This window comes from Etheostoma spectabile, chromosome 17 (assembly GCF_008692095.1).
Source record: "Etheostoma spectabile isolate EspeVRDwgs_2016 chromosome 17, UIUC_Espe_1.0, whole genome shotgun sequence".
NCBI lineage: Eukaryota > Metazoa > Chordata > Actinopteri > Perciformes > Percidae > Etheostoma > Etheostoma spectabile.
Window position 1 is genome coordinate 12,594,856 of NC_045749.1, and position 5,706 is coordinate 12,600,561.

Genomic DNA, 5,706 nt, shown 5'->3' on the forward strand with positions numbered 1-5,706 from the left:
CTCTCCATCCCCCTCCCTGAGAAACACCTCACACATGGCAAGACATCCGTTATAGCTCATAATCTGGAAAAAACGCATATCAGAAGTTTTGGAAATTATACTTTGTCATTTGTTTCCTCACAATTCTATATATATATTGCAGGTTGGTAGGCTCATAACCTTGATTTCAATACTTTGTGTGATGAGACCGTTCTGTTTATTACCCTTGGCATGCAAAATAAATATCACTTCTGGGTTTTTTACAAATAATAAATGAGTTTGCTACTCACATCTCTGCTGAGGTGAATTGCAATGTTTACAGTTGTCTATTGGCTTTTATTTTTTTGTGTCCCAGCTTGTTTAAAAAAAACAAAAAAACAACTGGATCCATCCCCTCCCAAACACTATAAGCCTATATCTTCGATGCCTTTTTATCTCAAACATTTTAGAAAATGTTTTGCCAAACAGCTCACTGTCTTGACTGCACATAACATTTTAGATAGATTCCAATCTGGTTTCCGTCAGACGCATTCCATTGAAACAGCTGAAACAGTCTTCTAAACCTGGATGTTTATTTACATGACATTTACTGTAACAGCAGAAAGCTTACAATAACCAGGTTGTGTAACACTATGGAAAGGAACTGCCTTTTTTCTATACTAATTAATCTTTTTTGGCTTTCCTATACTACGTTCTTCCCTTGATCTCTATTAAAAGTTAGGGGGTTCATAGGGAGGGCAATAAAGCATGGTAGTCCTACTATTGCTTGTTGTGATGCCAAGCCACAATTGACTCACTAAATCATGTGCCAGCTGGGTTGTGAATACCTCAGATTCTAAGGTGGCAACGTAACCTGCCACTAATCTGCCCCAGAGCCTGGGATTCGCCCCATTCTTACACACAGGATTCTGCACACAAAACCTCCTGGGGTGAGTAAATGAGATGTCTGAAAATTAAAGTGTGACATTATTGTTATTCATTTAGTGAGAATGCACCACAGGTTGTAAAGGAGTAATAGTGATACCACAGGTTAGAAGGGTCAGCTGGTTTTGACATCTGGATTGAACTCTTGAGTCCCAAGTTGTGAATCCATTTTAGCTCTTTCTCTGTACTACAAACCCTGTTAATCCTAGACCCAAGTCTGTGTGTGTGTGTGTGTGTGTGTGTGTGTGTGTGTGTGTGTGTGTTAAAGTGGAGGTTTTCACAAGTGCTTGTGAAATCTCCTGTTTTGACAGGTGCTTGAATCAGGGATTAGGGTAGGGATGAGAGTTGCATTAATCAGAGGATTCATCCTCTGCTGCTTCTCTCATCCCTAAAATGTACTGCATCAGGCTCTGCAAGCCAGGGAGAGATGGAGAGAGATGGAAAGAGACGTAGATGGTGTAAATGTGGTTTCTGAGCTGTCAAATAGTGGCTTATTACTGGAGGGCTGGACATGCTTTCATAGGTGTGTGTGTGTGTGTGTGTGTGTGTGTCTGTGTGTGTGTGTGTGTGTCTTTCTTTGGACAGGGGCTCAGTTGAGAGTGATGAGTGTGAGGATTGTTTTATCTTCAAGCACTGCTCTCTTGGAGCAAATGTGCTGTTCCTAATGCACTAATGCAAGAGGCAGATGGCTCTCTCTCTCTCTCTCTCTCTCTCTCTCTCTCTCTCTCTCTTAATGGTTTCATCTATCCCTCCAACTCAGGTGACCTCTATTTCCCACACCATACTATTCAGCGTGTGTGAACGGGTGTGCGTGCGAGGTGCTGAGTTTATCTCACAGTCTAATTGAGATGACATTTTGGCTCTCCAAATTAAATTATTCAGCTCCTCTATTCATTTGTTCTCCTGTTCTTTTGTTCCCTGTCCACCAACTGCTTCTTTATCTCTCTGGGCCAAAAAGACTGCGCTCATGAAAGCACTGACCCAAGAAATAGAAAAACTATAACTTATGTCTTTTATTTGAGAGATTTGTGAGGTGACTGAAACTCACTATCAGTAAAAGTTGGGGAGTAATAGTTGTATTGCTGGAAGGAATCCTCCAGGTGTGACCACAGGTTAAAAGAAATTGGCGTGCTTTGTCCACCACACTACTATTATAAAGATGCAAAATCAAAGGCACAGGAGAACCTTGAGAAAGAAAGTGTAGACATGTTTGGCCTGCTTTCTAATCAAAGATTCTGTGTTTGTATCAAATGCAAAAAGGTTTTCTCCCTTTTTTTATATTGTTCTTCAACTGTTCTTCAAAAACTACCAAGGGAAATCTTTATTTTCAACTCTATCAAACTGCAGTTACATTAACCTTGAGGATAAAGTTAAATTTAAAATTGGCAATAAGTCACAGGAGAAGGTTGGGCTATCCATCATAGAAAAAGCTTTGCACCTGTCTTTTGTTCCTTGTCTTTTTTGCAACTTGGCTCTCGTCCCTTCCCTATCCTCTCTTGCGTCTGTTGTCTTTGGCTCGTCTTTGATGCAAAAAGGTGTGTGACAAGAAGCCAGCATGACACTCTGAGTTAAAGGAAACTTCTCAGCTCTGGTTACATCCAGCTTGCATCACATTCACACACTCATTTAAATTGCACACTCTCACACAGTGAACAGGCTCAAGTCTTTGGATGAGTGTGTGCATACCTTTTTCCTCAGTTGAGTTTCTATTTGCGCTCACAAACTTAATGCGTACATTTTCATCCCTTTGGCAGAAAATCTAGAAATCCAGACCCAAATTTCAGTGTGTCCTCTTGAATTGTTTTCAGCTGCGGTGTTGTGGGTTTGAACGTAAAAAATTAACTTAACCTGAAAACCGCATGTAGTTTTTCTTTTTAGCATCTCACATCACACTTTCAGTCAGTATGACCACTACAGTTAGAAACATTGTGCCAAAATATGAATAACGTCGCTGTCAACAGGCTTATCTGCTAATGTAAGCTACCGACTGCTACCTTGAAAACATCCAGCAAATAGAAGATAACGTAAAGAGGTTACTTGAAACCGGTGATTTAACGTCACCGCTCGTTTTACACACAGTTTAACAACAAAACAAAACTGAGTGGGAACATTACTCCCTATGTTTTTCATGTTGGTTTTGTGCGGTATGCACCCCCACTAACCTGGAAAACTGTTTTAAAACAGTTGCTAACGTTAATACAGCGTGTCGGAAGGATACAGCGTCTCCTGCAGCGGAGAGACAGAAAGACCGCAGCGTTCGCTAACTTTAGCTTCTTGTCGCATCTGGGATCTGATAAACAGTAAATTCATCAAATTCACTGTCCACAATGCTATTTTCCAATAAACTGTAGCTGTCATATTTCACGTGGCCCGCATGAGTGTAGATTTCATGTTGCAGCTTTCGTTGCGGTTTGTCACTTTGCCTAAGATTGAGTGACAATACATGACTTCGCAAGTGATGACGTCCTGTCACTGTTACAGTTGAGAGGATTATAGTTTGCTTGAGTTCAGTAGAGCAGCAGACAGCTCTGCAGAGTCGTGTAATTATGACTTTATGACTTTTCATAAACTCCTGAAGGAGCTGCGGTGTACATAGCGGAAACCCTATTGGTCGTCTTCCCTATACCATGGCGGCAGAGATTTTTCTGTGGCGCCATCAACATAGAAGAAAAACTGAATCTGAAAAAGATTAAGGGTCTGTCACTCAGTAATGAAAATGGCCCAACTTGAGGGGTGGCACCAAGTGTGCATTTGAAAATCTCACTGCACGCAACTGGATAACACTATGACCAATCAGAACAATACACAGGATGACGTATCCAGAGCCCCATACGCTTAGCTACCAGCGGAGCTAACTTTTAGATTAAACTGTCGTCATCTGTTTAGTTCATCTCTGGCCCGCCCCAGACCAGATACACCAATGTGATTGGTGCAGCTCGGCTACAAGGGCATTGTTAATGAGCAGCATTACTCAATGTCAGAGTGACTTGCTAAGCAAATTCAAATTGTGCTCTCGCAAGAACTCTAAATTTCCAAGGTACTTAAAAAGAGCAACTGATCAGATTTCTGCTGTTACATGATAACCATTTTTCATTTTGATTACCGCCGTATGTCTCTCTCTTTAGGCCGGATGTCCGTCAACTTTTTGCTTTCTTTGTGTTGGCATTCTCCGGTCGTTTTATGAGGACTATTGTTTGTTTGACTACTCAGATCTCTGCAGGGTAAATCTAGACTATCTGTGGATACTGAGTTTTCTGTTGCACAACTAAAACAACCATTCAAAGTGACAAAGTGACGACTTGGCAATCCGGTAACTTGTTGTTCTTGCTACCAATATTAGATGCTGTGTTTCAATGTTCAACAATGTTAGGCAGAAAAAACGTGCATGCAGGCTGAAATTCAAAGTGGTGTTCTGTCGGTATTAGGCTTTGAGCAGGGGCTATAAAGGAAGTACAATTGTGTTTTACTCTTGTGCATTTCTGATTTAATTGTTTGCTAACCGCTATTTTCAAGAAGGATTTTTACAAACGTCATGTTATTGCTCCACATAGTAGACTAAAGGCCCAGTCTGTCTGGATTCTGAGGTGAAAGAGTTGCTGCATTGCCAAATTACTCCATATATAGGTCACAGACATGAGTTTGTGTTTATGTAAAGATGATGTGTTTGCCTGATTGACAGAGTTTTATGGGGTGTATCTCTTGTGCTGTGAAGTGAATCAGTAAACAAACATCAGTGCACAGTGAAGCAACCTTGCCGTGAATCTGTTGGAAGCCTGTGAAATTGGTTTCTGATTATTAAAATGAAAATTTCCTGTGATCAAATCAGCAAGGGCACAGTTGACTGATGCCGTCTACTTGGCAAAATAATGAACAAGAAGAGATGATGAATTGAACTAATAAAGTTACCAATAACACAAGTTTCTAAATATTTGAAGATTTTTATGTGCAGCTTGAAAACATGATTATGTATTTTTCAGTACAGACTCTAAGAAAGACTTGAGACATAATGCAACCAGCTTCCATCTGTACTTTTGCAGCAACTTGTTCTCACAAGTTATCAGCAGAGGAGTGAATGGCTTTTACATCTTAAATTCAAGACTTAGATGTGACATAGAAAAACTCGGCCTGCATGTTAATAATAATTATTATTTTTGTTGTTATTTCCATACTAAATAACACATTTTCCCATGACTTTGAATAACATGTAAGGCTGCAACTGACGATTAGTCTACGTTAAGTTAGGAAGCCAAACCCATAGTCTTTATGAAATTGAAAAAAACAGCAATTCCTTAATACTTTAACAATTTAAACCAGCAATATTACCATTTTTCCTTAAATGATTGCCTTATCAGCACTAAGATTAAAGCTTTTTAAATGTGCAAATGTAAGGCTACAACTGATTGTTCAAATATTGATTGATCTGCTGATTATTCTTTCAATTGATTATTATTTAATTCATAAAATGACAATAGGCCCATCTACGGAAGAGGATTAGGGCCACTGTTGAAAAATGTATGTGAGTTCTGACTTTTTTCTCAGAATTCTGACTTTAATCTCAGAATTTTTTTCTTTACTCTCAGAGTAAAAAAAGGCAGAATTCTGAGAAAAAAGTCAGAATTCTGAGAAAAAAGTCAGAATTCTGACTTTAATCTGACTTTAATCTCAGAAATCTGAGATTAAAGTCAGAATTCTGAGAAAAAAGTCTGAACTCACATACATTTTTCAACAGTGGCCCTAATCCTCTTCCGTACCCATCATAGCCTATGTTAATCTATTAAAATTTGTTTGTTTTGGCTGATTAAC